This window comes from Varanus komodoensis, unplaced genomic scaffold (assembly GCF_004798865.1).
Source record: "Varanus komodoensis strain SLA01 unplaced genomic scaffold, ASM479886v1 scaffold12, whole genome shotgun sequence".
NCBI lineage: Eukaryota > Metazoa > Chordata > Lepidosauria > Squamata > Varanidae > Varanus > Varanus komodoensis.
Genome location: NW_025335349.1, coordinates 8,780,371 through 8,793,612, shown reverse-complemented (window position 1 = coordinate 8,793,612; position 13,242 = coordinate 8,780,371). Strand labels below are relative to the sequence as shown.

General features: G+C 42.5%; 1 protein-coding gene across 5 annotated transcripts in view; it reads left to right on the top strand.

The window, feature by feature from the left end:
• The first annotated feature begins 12,308 nt into the window (after positions 1-12,308).
• FILIP1 (filamin A interacting protein 1) overlaps positions 12,309-13,242 on the top strand; it is a 107,217-nt gene continuing 106,283 nt past the window's right edge. For 2 of the 5 annotated variants that reach the window (XM_044421617.1, XM_044421616.1), the window contains exon 1: positions 12,310-12,725. The gene's annotated coding sequence lies outside the window, so the exon portion shown is untranslated. Of the gene's footprint in view, positions 12,726-13,242 lie in introns of all 5 variants that reach the window. The other 3 variants (XM_044421619.1, XM_044421620.1, XM_044421618.1) reach the window with 2 other exon arrangements.

Genomic DNA, 13,242 nt, shown 5'->3' with positions numbered 1-13,242 from the left:
AAAGACTGTTGTTGCCTTAGAAGCCTGGCCAGCAGGAGACTATTTGCTCTTAAATGTTGGTTCCTTAGAGAACAGTTCACCAAAAAGCCATTGCCTTCCATCTTTGGTGTGGCACCAAATGCTGTTGCTTCTGGGGTCACGTAGGTGGGGAATACAAACAGCCAACATGTGATTACAAAATCAAATTTCCTCTGCCTCCCTCTCCTCCAACCAGATATCCAAAAGGAAATGTGTCACTTGTGGGCATGTGCCTCTTACTGGGGGGCAGTCATTGTATTTCTGTCTGAGGTGCAGAATCATTTGGTTTTCTAACCCAGGTTTCCTGGTACTGCATACAAGTATTTGTAGATGACAAAGTTTGATCTACCACCTGATGATGATGTCAAAAAGGGATAGGACTAGACCATGTGCTTTTCCCCACTACAGTCTCTCAGGAGAAGAAAGTTTAAGGATTACTTAAACCCAGCGATCACTTTCCTGTCACTTTCTGTGTCTTGATGGCACCCTTGCCAATTGTACGGGAAATGTGGTTCAGAATAAGACATGTAAGACAGGTAAGATTTTGGGGAGTTTTTTGCATTACTGATATTTTCTGTCTGTGGTAGTGGAGGGTTTTGGAAGGATATAGACGCAGTAAGCACACTTCTGGGAAAAAGTTCAAAAGCTTTATTAGTAAAGTACACCAAACAGATTATAAAGTAAAGTAAGTACAGAGTACAATGCTTACATCCCTTCTGCTATCGGGAACCTCTCAGCATAATGACAGCAGATTTCTGGCCAGCATACAGTACTTCCTGCAGCCAGATCAATATCTAGGTTCACTCCTATGACAATTCCCTAACTTTATATAATTTTTTCTGGCATTTACTACAATCATACATACTTTCATTAAACTAAACCCAATTAATAAGTGTTGCACATAATCAAAAGGAGAAAAGTCTTAAAAAAGAACTGCATATACACCTTGGGGATTCTGGGCAGTTGGCCTCTGCCAAACCCATCATGTGATAAACAACATTTTCAAGTTTGCTGAGGGACTGCCCAAAACCACTTGGTGCCCAGGCCATATCTAGTTCCAATTTGCCCAGAGGATGGGTAACAGCTAGCTAAGCAACCCAAGCATAGGCCAAGAGATAACTGAGCAAGCTTCCTAGTTCTTGGCTGACATTTAGATTAAGACTATTCCAAAACAAAATTAATTAACAAGCTTTTCATGGGAAATTAATATTATCAGCTCATAACACACTAGATACCCAGACAGTGGGAGAAACCAACAGATCACAAATTCAGCCTCTATTCCAGAGGAATGAACAGGAATGACTCTGCAGAGAAGTCCCAGGCACAAGGACAACACGGTTATTTTCCATCCTCTGCGATGCCCCATACCTAGCATTGTTCTGGGGTACAGCTGGGAAGGGGGGAAGATAGCCATTACAGCAAGAAATGGTGAAGAAAATTCTTGAGAAAATTCTGCAAAAGAAAAATCTCAGAACATTTGTAAGAAAACTGCCTTCAGAGACATTTTGGCTTAGTACTAGTTCTCTCCCCATGGTCTTCCAAAGATTAAATTTCTGCAGTGTAATTGTGGATCCATCTTGTCTCTAATGCAGATGCTTATAATGCCATTGCTTACTTGAAAGCCTTTTGGCAAATGCGAAGGAATCAGTGCCAAGTCCAGCTTCAGGGAAGATGTGGAGCTACTGCTCTGCCAAAATCTGCCCTTTAATTACCTCAACATTGAATTCTTTGACGAAAGAAACTTTCATTTTGCTGCATCATTTTCAGGATATTTTATATTTTCTTCTGAATTTGTTTTGGTGGTGCTTTTGTATATACCTAATCATTGTGGTTTCCGTGCTTTTTCCTTTCTATTGCATATTTCTCCATTGCTCTGCAACCTCCCAGGCTGCCTACACTACATCTGAAAAAGCCTTGTGGAAGCAATTACCTTATGATGGGCTTTAACTGAAGTGTAGGCAGCTCAAGAAACTTCATCTACAAAAGAGATTATTGTAGAACAAAGACCGGGCACTCACACACATACAGCTTGGCAGCCCTATAAGTAAGGTAAGCACAAGGACCTGGAACCCAAACTATGGGCATTTTGCTATCATGTTCTTCTCCACTGAATTTCTTTTTTTTAAACCAATTTCTTTTCTGCAATTGAATGGAAAAGGTCAAAAACTGGGAGAAACTTTCAGCACTGCATTAAAAACAGACTTAAATTTTACAACAAAATGTCTCTAAGAACAGTGGATTGGATACAGTGGTGTCATTCCATGGACAGAATTGCCTCTGTCAGCAGAGCTGGGAAGAAGGAATCCCCCATCTCAGATAGCTCCCATGTATCCTCAAAATCTGTACCTCCAGAGCAGTTCTGGGGCAGGACAGAGGGCTGCAGGGTAAAGGAAAGAGTGAGAAAGAACTGTTGTGTTAGTGGCTATCCACTTGTTTGATGTTGCATTTAACTCATTGCAATATTTAATTTGTATAATGCGCTCTTCTATAGAAGTAGATATATTTCAAATAATATATATATGTAGTAATCAACATGATGTGACTTTGATTAATTCTGATTGAAAATCTGATAGAATTTTAGAAAATACAGCAGCCATATTACACTTGGGAGGAAGTTCTATTACATTCAGTGGCATTTAATTCTGAGTAGGCTTCTATATGATTAGGCTGCTATCCTGAATATGGATTACTCTGCAATCCTCAAGCTATTTGTTCTGGATGAATCCTGAAGATATTGGTAGATTGGTTCCAGAAGTAAGTTGATTGTGGTCTCGTATTGTGAGTAATTTACAATTACCAGTCTCTCCTCATATTTTCCACATTATCTTTTGTTTATTGGGGCACCAGTTTCCTGTGTTACTACACAGGAAGCACTGCAGAAATTAGACATGAACTGATTGTACATTTCTGATTGTTAGCACAGTTAAAGGAACTATGCTTAAACAAAGACAGGACATGATCCAACCAAAATGTAGCACTCTTATTTTTCATTCAAAAATTTACAGTGCAACCCTACATCTATCTGCTTTGACATTATTCCACTGAGTTCAGCCAGGTGAGTGGGCATACAATTCAGCCCTAAGTATATGCTTAACTCTCCCATTAACTTCTATTGGACTGAAATAATGAACTGTCACGAGATCTTTCCCACAGTGTTCTGGGCAATAATGGCCGCAAACCAGGTCCCCCCTCCCACTGCCTTCTAACTTCCAAAACACAGACATTCTTTGGCAAAATTTCTTTATTCTCCAATATGCTTCTAGTAAGCAGAACCAACAAAGGCTGAGTTTCTGAGCATGCACAGAGCAGTTCATTGGCCCCAATCTAACAACTACTTCCCAACATTTTCCTTTTGAGCAGCCCTGGGGCTCCTACCTCTGGGATAGCCTTTTTGGAGACTGGCAAGTCTCTCCTCTGTCCATTGCCTTGCTAGTTGGTTGTCCCATTTCTCCTGATGTTGTCATGGGTCAAGAATCATGCCAGGCTCCACTGGCTTCTTTTCCATGCCCCCTCCCTGCAGCTGTAAATCCTGAGTATTCTCAGTGTTCACCTGAACAGCTTGAGGACCTTGAGTTAAGCCCCTCCATTTCTTCTATTTCAACATCGGAGAATTCTGGTTCCCTAGACCCCTCATCACCTGAGATGGCATCTGCCTGATCTTGGAATATGCACCAAGGATAACTGTCCTTTTCACTCCCAACAATATTTCCCAAACTGGCTTAAATAACTACTGCCATATAGGTTATCGTACTTTCCCCCATGCTTGTATTGGTACCAATATTTTACACTGAATGGCCTCCATTCAGAGGAAGTCATTTGGGCCCAAGACCCATTAATTTCAGTGGAGCTTAATCTTGTGTTTATCTGGAATGAGCCAATATATGCATATTAACATAGTTACTGTTCTGCTGTTGCTGCTAAAGCTAGTTGTTAGGTACTAACTGTGTGCTAGGGGCTGTACTAAACACAGATTTTATTAAATCCCTGCTCCAGAAGCACTTAAAATCTAAGGGCTTGGTTAGACAGCTGTGCATACCTTATATTTGATTTATTCATGTAATGCTAAACCAGAAACTGGAAGAAGGGTATTAAAGGAAAGAGAAGTGATGCAAAGCTTTTGCATAACCCACTCTCAGATTATGTCATTCTCACTGAACCCGATAGCTCCAGTGTGCTATAGATCAGAAGGACTCATACAGCTATACCAGATGTGCTGAATTGCTACACCTGCTACTTGGGACTTTGAACTATATAATTTGGAAACACCCTGAGAGTGATTTGTGCAGCCTTTTTCACTTAGTGCTTTTCTGCTCAAAGCTGTTAATCCACTGAATCTCATTCAAATTCATCACAGAATTGAAAACAGCAGTATGAAAATGTTTCTTTTCTTGCTCTCCCACTACATAAGCTCTAGGTGGCACTGATATAGCAGGAAAGCACAAACACAGAAGTGGGAAAAAATTATCCCCAACACCCTATGAAATACCACATATTCTCTTAAAAAATAATAATAATCAGCACCTTGCTGTTTAAAAACAGAAGCAAAACTGGAGAGTTACAGAACGCATCAATGATGGGTGAAGAATGGCAAGCACTTAATAAAAGGCTTGTGCAGAAAAGCTCTTACAGGGATGGTGATATCTTCTGTTAAGCCTTGAGAATAGTCACTATAGTCTGTTAGGGCTATTGTGTAATTGTCCTCTGTACAAATCATTCTGCTTTCCAAAGGAACTATTATTCAGGATGCAGTTCCTCGTCTGTAGCTGGCTAGAAGGCAGTGACTTCTTCTAACTGGGAGGAACTTGGTAATAGTATAGTCATAACTTCTAGTATACTCTACTGTGGAGGTATGGGGCATTTAAGATTTATTTTGTTTTTAAACTGGGAACCCAGGATCCATTGACTGGAGCCAGGTTCAAGACACATGCTGAGGGGGTGAAGCAAGATGCAAAATGTTGACTTGCCGGCAGAGCCACTTAGCTGTTGCACCCGCACTCTGTGGGCCTGCATATATGAACACAGGTCTACATCTCCGAAACAGGAACGCAGAACTGCACAAAGACTTGGTTGAGTAATACTTTGCTGTCACGGGTGAGGAACACCGAGACTGAGACAGAAGATAAACCATGGCAGATATGCATTATTTTAAGAAAGCTTGTACGGCAGAAGGTTTTTGTTTCTTGTTTAATTTTCATTTTTACTTGCAGTTCTTATGCTCTCAGGAGTCAGTAATCCTTAGGGATATATTGCAAGGCACTCCGAGATCTACCTTATGATTTACTCCCTGTCTGCGGCAGTGGAGTATCCTTGAATAGAGTTCAGAAAGGTCACCTAGTGCAAAGTACAGTAGCCCGTCTCTCTCTTGTTGCAGCATACAAATGTAATGCCCGTGTGGCTGCAACTGCTTTGGTTATGATGAGCTTTCTGGACCAAGGCCCTGTTAAAGAAACTATAAAGCTTTGAACAAGCAGTGCCATGCATATTTTGGGGATTGTCCGTCCTCACATGAGCTCCTGCTTATCGGTTGATCCAGAAATAATTATCACATTCCACCATGACTTCAGATGGCATGCCATTCTTTCCAAGAAAGATCTTTAAAAGGGCAGTTGGGGGTTTTTATTATGCCTTATTTTACGGGTTGTCTATTTCCATACTTTGAATAGCTAAACACACATCATACTTACGAGGGGGACCTTTTCTGTGGTAGCCTCCAAATTGCAGAAATGTAATCATGCTTTTCCTAAAGAAGACTCTCCAGCACTTACTTTACTCACTTTTCAAAGCTGGACATGACCTTTTTCTTTTCCCAAACCATTTTTTTAAAATGACCTGTTCATGTGGTAATTTTCCATTAGTTATTTTATCCACATTTTAATTATTGGTCCTTTCCCATGTTTTAGCTGCTTTGATAGTTATTTCGCCTTCTAAAATTATTGTCTTTGCTAATTTTACATTAATTTATATTTTGTGATTTATTGTTGGTTTTACTGTTTTAGTTTTTATTATGTACATCATCCTACTATCTATCTATCTGTGTAATCTCTGCTTTTATGTCTATTTATTGAATCCAGTTGGTATGGTTTTTATCTTGTAAAACACCTTGGGAAAGTTCACCCTAAAAATAACCTCAAATAATAAACAAGGGTGCAATTCTATGCATGTTCAGACTGAAAAAACTACTCCCAACATGCCTCAACCACATTACATTCCATGACAGCTAAACCACAAAAGCAAAATGGCAGCCTACGTCTGAATCAAAAAGGCTAGGAACAAACAAAGCAGAGACAGAGTGGAAAGTGCTACCTTCATTCCCCACTTGTGCATTTCCTAGAGGCACCTGGTTGTCTTTTTTGGGAAACATGACACTGAATGATCTGCTGTTGCTCCAATCTAGGGCTCTCCTTACTTTCGCCATTCTTAGACAGGAAAATAAACCCCAATACATAAATGCAGCATCACTATCAAGAGTAACTTGAAGGCCATTCTTCCTACTTCCCCTTTGAGAACCTCTTGCTGGAGCCTGTTGACTGCATTGCCTTTGAACATTTGGTTTTATCACTGGATAGCAGGGTATCAATGCCAGGGCCAGGTCATAAGTAATTACAGGTTACGAGCGAACATAGTAAAAACAATCCCAGAAGCACTACATCATTGGTATTCCTTTTCTGATTGATCCTTTTGATTAAAAAGAGCTGAAGAAATGTAGCCTTCCAGATGTTGCAAGTCCTATCACCACCGACTATTGGCCTTGTGGAATAGGGTTGATGAGAGTTGGAATCCAACAATATCTGAGGGCCGCAGGTTTCCCACCACTGATTTAAAATGTTGGACTGTGCATTTTGGGCAACATATTTAATGTAGTCTTAACTTTTTGTGCTGTTCTGCACTGCATGACTACAGTCCGAACTACTTCATAATTACATACCTGCTGCAGTAAAAGATACTGACTATTTGTTCTTTGCAATTTGTTTCTCATCTTCCATTGAACTCTTCCTACCTAAAGCAATCACTGTAACCCACAGCAAGTTTAATTGAGTAGCTTCTGCTCTGCAATAGGCCTGTTCTGGAATGGATCAGTTGCAATTTGCAGAGCACTGCATGATGGGTGTGTCCTGATTTTCTACTACATCACGGCTGGGTTCACACATCATGGCAAACAATCCTACACCATTAACATGGCATATGGATTTTTGTCCAAATGTACTGGTCAGATGATGGTGTGATTTCCTGGGCAATGCTATTTACATGCTCCCTGCTTGGTCATCCTACATCTTGGCAAGCCCCACAACCAAATCATCTCCCTTACACTATTGCTCCCTGTGGGCCTCAGCATCTTTGTTCTAATTGATCTGCTAATATTTTAAGGTGGGTTCTCTCTCTTCTTGAGTGTACTTGCATTTCTGCTATGCTTTCTAACCACTGCAGCTAAGCCGTGTGTTGCTGTTGTTGTTAAAATACCTTTGCTGTAATTACCCCCTGGTTCTTCCTTATATTTACCTGCTTTCTCCCTGTTTCCAAAGTAAATGCACAGACACATTGCTTAGCTAATAGGAATAAAGTAGGCGATGATGTGTGTTGCTAGGGAGCTGAGGATAATACAGAACAGATGGCTGAGCAGCCTCTTCCATGGCCATTCTTTCCATGGGACTCTGTGCTGCATCCATACCAACAGTGGTAAGTTGGAGACCCCAGATCCAGCTAACCAGAGAAGCTGTGGTGAAGCCTTAGAACAAGCCATTGATTCTCTCACTAAAGGTACTGCACAGAACTGCCATGACTGGGTCTGGCAGTGCGGCAGATGAACAAGGCTAAGAAATCACAGTGGCTTCTGTTAACACGCAAACTCAGCCAACTTCTAGGTGGCACTGTGGTAAAGTGGAACAGCCAAATACACAAATAGAAAAAAAAAGCCTTTTCTTTCACTTTTGCAATAAAATTCCACATTTTTCCTGTTCTTAAATACAAAACCTGCAAGTATCCTTTAGCTGCAAATTAAAAACTGCAAGATCACACCATCATCTAAGGAACCCATAAACAATCCTGAGTTGGAGAATGACAAGCACATGATAAGCGCCTCACTTAGGAAAGCTATTTACCTCCCTGCTGGCGTTTTATTCAAGACTAACCTTATCTGTTGATAAAGCAAGCAGACCAATTGGAGTAACATGTTATAAGAGGCAGTTCTTTTGTTTCATTGACAGGTGGAAGGGATGATCTCTTCACAGACGCAGCAGGAGAGAAAGAATGGGTGAAATATCAGTTCAGTCCAGGATCTGAAGGACCATAATCTAGAGATTATGTTGTGAATTTCAGAAAGCTACATGCCTTTCTTATTAAGGAAAGCTATCTACTGGTGTAGGGTAGAGACCAACAAACTCTACTGGTCAAGGGCAATCTTTAGAAATGTTTTGTGTTTACATTTAATAACAGTTCAACGAGGCTGAGCTGGGAAAAGAAAAGGGCCACCTAAAAAGAAAATTAGAAAATGCTTCTGCGATAATGGATTCTGATGCCTGGCAGAGTAGAATAGGTTTATCCCAGAAACAGAATAGGTTTCTGGATAGAGTGTAGAAGCTGGTACCATGGCAATATTCATTTCAGAAGCAAAGAACCATTCAGTCTGTGGGTGTGCATATTTAAGGCACAATCCTATGTATGTATAGCAGGCTGGGGAACGCTGGGAGGTGTAGGTCTTTTTTTCCTGCCTGAACATGTGTAGGATTGCACCTTCAGTTAAAGATCTGAAACTCTCAGCTACCACAGACAGAGACTGCAGGCTTTTCCATCCTGCCCAACCATTTCCCAACTCATGTAGCCTCTCCCACCAGCTCCTTCACCAACTTGTCAGCCTCTTCCTCTGTTGGTGTACATGGTTGCTGGCTGGATGGCGGCTCTGCCTGAGAGAAGTTCCAGGAGCTCCAAGGGCTCTCAAGAGGAGGGAACCCCCCACCCGCCCCGAGGCCTGCCTGCTTGAGTACAGAGAGCTTCCCCCTGGGCTGGAAGCCCAGCAGGTCTATATCTGCCAGCCTGAAACAGGGCAGCAATGACCCGTGGGGTGGGATGATGCCAAAGAGGATCACCTTTTAAGGGGGAATGCAGAGGCAAGCCCCCCCCAACTTCCCAGCTGTCTGTCTGTTGTCTGCTTTTAGAATTGGGGGGCTTGCGCCTCCTCTACAGCCCTTGTGTATGTGCACCGGAGGTACGTAGGGTATGGGAGCGGGGAGGTCCTGTGCAGGAGTCAATGTGGTGGCAGGTAGAGGAAGTTCTGGTGTTGGGTGGAGGGCTAGCCGGGTGAGGGGAATGCAGCCCAGGCCATGAACGACTGTGCCATGTTCCCACCCTCCTCATGACTGTGTGTTTGGCAGTTGCCCTCACAGCCTACCTTTGGGCCACCAGATGCTGCTTTCAAATGTCAGACTGGTGACTAATAAGGCCTCCATGATCCATAACTTAATAGTAGATGAGGTAGCCAATCTGGCATGTGCAATTGAGGCTTGGAAGAGTGAATAGGTAGGGGGTTCGTCTCCCCCAGCTCTGCTCACTGGGGTACTTTGTGCAGCCTCAAGGGAGACTGGAGGGCTGGAGAGGGGTGCAGCCATGATCTATAGGGATTCTCTTTCTCCGGGCTCCCTGTCCGACTGACACAGAGTCCAGGGTGTGTGCATCAGGCTGCTGGTCTTGGGGACATTAACATTCTGTTGAGGGCACCCTATCTGCGGCAGTTCAGAATTTAATGGTTTCTATGACAACCATATGACTGTCCCAACATGTCATTGGCTCAAAACATGTAGCAGGACACACTCTGGATTGGTGTTTTTCAGCTGGGCATGGGGATAGTGATCTGAATGTGAGGGACTGTGAATCATTCCATTTGTCATGATCAGTTCACTGCCTGCTAAGATTTAGACTAACAGTGATTTTTCCCCTCTACAGGGTGGACCTATTGAGAAAGTCCACCCATAGAGGCTGAAGGTCCAGATGGTTTCACAGGACTATTGGGGGGGGGGGGGTTCTGGAAGTTGCCAGTCCTGTCAAATCCTGGTTCAGTGTCTGGAATACAGAGGTGACACAGGCAGCTGACACAGTCACTTCTGAGTACCCCCTGTGACAGAATTCATACAGCCCCATAATAAACCCCAGAGCTGAGAGTGATGAAGTAAAACAGGAAATGACTTGAGTGCATATGAAGGAAAATTCCTAGTGGATGCTATTGAACCCTGGTATTTGCATATAGTCAAGTATACTTGGAGGCAGTGAGAGCAGCAAACAAACATTATTTCACTGCCCCTTCTTAGCGCTTTCTCTGCCATCCAGCAGAGTGCTTTGAGATTGTTCAGGGCCACATCCTGCCCACATGAACATCTCAGAGCTATTTGGGCCTTCTGCAAAATATTTGCTCGGCACCGCCAAGATAAAACCTCTTGCACCCAGCAGGGCTTAGATCCAATGTTATTTCACTTGAATCAGGCAAGATATCCAGAACACAGCCTCGTCAAGTTTTCCTGGAATAGTTCCAGCTCAAGGATGTCAGCAATATACTTGGGAAGGTTTGTGCAACCACATTGGCACTGGAACATCACCTCTCTTGGCTAATAAAACTATCAGGGAGGGAACAGATAGCTGGACCAGAGAGGTAATTAATGCATCCTTACAGGAGGACTAGACCCATGTCACCTGAAATAGGTGGTGGTGAGGCCTCTCCTGAAGAAAACCCCTTTGGATCTAGAAAATCTTAATAATTTTAAACCAGTGGCAAAAACCTTTCCCAGGCAACTTTCTTGAGTGGGTGATGACCAACCAACTCAAGGCACTCTTGGATGAGACTGATTATCTGAGTGTGTTTCAGTTAGGGTTCAGGCCTGGTTTTGTGGCATGGAAAAAACGTCGGTTGCCCTCTGTGATGACATATGCTGTCAGAGTGATAGAGCGAATGGGAGCATATTGGTACTCTCAGCAGCTTTCCAAACCATTGATCATGCTATCTTTACGGAGCTGACTTGGGAGCAGGGGCTACTGCATTGCAGTGATTCCACTTGGATGGCCAACTCCATAAGGTAGTGCTTGGACAATATTACTCAGTTCCTAGGACTGTAGAGTATGTTGTTCCTCCCACGCTATTCAGCATCTACATGATATGCTGAGTGTGATCATCCAGAGTTTTGGTGTGTACACTGATGACATGCAGCTCGAGTTTTCCTTTTCATCTTTAGCAGATGAGGCTGTAGATGTGCTAAACCAGTGTTTGACTGCAACAGTTTATTCAAGACAAGTCTGAGATGTTGTTACAGAGTGGTTCTTCTGACCAGGTGGTGGGAATTACTTCTACATAAGGAGATAATAGCCAGTTATTGGTCTGGTGGCCATGTGTGCAATATCATGGAGCTTTTAGTCAGACCACCATAGGTAGGTCTTTATAGGTAAAAAGATACACCCCAAAACCCTCAGAAGAGCAGACTCATGATAATCACCCTTTTTAATGTTATTTCTGTTCAGGCTCATTTACACAGTCAAGATTCAGACATTTTTATCTCAAGATTAGCCTGAAGGAACCTCTTTCTAGGAATGTGCATAAATAATTCCAGAGCAGCAATTCCCTGTGGTGATTATTTTGGGTCATCCACTGAATGATCATCCCTCTCCATGTGAATGTGAACTGAACCCACCAGAGAAAATAAATCTGTTATTGTTTATATGATCACTAATCCAGGCAGGAAGGGAAGGCATGTCAAGAACTCCCATCAAACTTGTGGTTTATCCTCAAACTGACTGCGACCTGCATTGCACCCATTGAATTCGAAAACAAATCCGAGACCAAAGCTGATACATGAATTTGTCTCCCATGGTAGCTGAATTTGTGGACAGGATGCTACAGTGCCAAAGGTGCACCCTGTGAACATTTCATGTGCAACATTATGTAGCTTGTTTCAGAAAAGAGGCAACTGCTTTAAATACCCTTTATATGTCCACGTTTTCTAAAAAATGCTATAGGCCTTTAAATTAAAAATATTTGCATGACTGATTTTTCAAATCTTGCAGTAAAAAGACTTGCTGAAACCGCTATGGTTGCCTGCCCTGTCTTTTCTATACAAACGGACACGCATACAGCGAATAGGTTTGATGTTTACACTCTTGGGAAATTCTGTTTCAATAACCACAAGAGGTTCCTTTGCATATGCTGAGGTGGCCACAGAGTGCAGTTCTATATCCACTGATAACTCAGCCGTTGAGGAACTCCACAGAGCCTGCTCCAAACTTCTCAGCTGTTGACAGGCTTGACTTGCTGAGAACACTGGTTAAATATAGCACGAGCGAGCTCAGCTCCACAAAGTCATTGCTCTTAGCAGCATGCAAGGAGACCAGGAGAGAGGAAACACAATCGCAGAACTTCACTGCCACAGCTTAGCACCACAGAGCAACAGTTGTGGGTGGGGGCAAAACAACGAGGACTGTTTGTACCTCCTATTTCTTCTGACTGGTATATCTCTGCACAGGAACTACGTTCCTCTTCTGCTGTTCTGTTCCCTGTTTCCTGCATTACTTCAATCACTGGTAGATCTAGAAAGAAAGAGAGAAAAGCTTCTGTCTGTGTGTTCTTCTGGGCCTGGTGGATATGCTCAGTCTTGGTCATGCAAGCTAAATTTCTGGTCTTCTAAGATCACAGAATCTCTGTGAAGTTGCACACCTAGCTCCTTTTTTACAGCTGGCAGGTAAGATTGAATTGGCTTCTCCAATGACTTTTTTCTGTGTAAGATTGTCTTTCTCTTTTCTTGTTTGCCTTTTCTTTGGATAGTTGAGAAGAGATGCACTTGAAAAAAGAGGAGAGAGAAGGATTTGCTTTTGCTTTTATCAGCGCACTTTCTCCAAGCTGTGTCTTGAACTAGCAAGACTAATTAACAGCAGTGCTCCAAAACATAACTGGAAGCATGACAGCAGATAGAACATGAAATGCTGGGGACTGCAAAGAGTCTTGCCTGTCAGAAAACACAGTAACATTGAGAGCCTTACCTGGGAGTAAATCCCACTGAACTCAGTGGGACTTGCTTCTGAGTAAACACGCCTAGGGTTGTACTGTTGAATTTGATTTCCTTTTTTCCTTTCAAGACCGACTAGGACTAACTTCATAACAGTGATACAGCTTTGTAATAACTATTATATGGTAAGCAAGTGGGAATAGATTTACTGTCATATTTTGAATTAGTTGTGTGAGTCTTGCCTGTTGCTTTG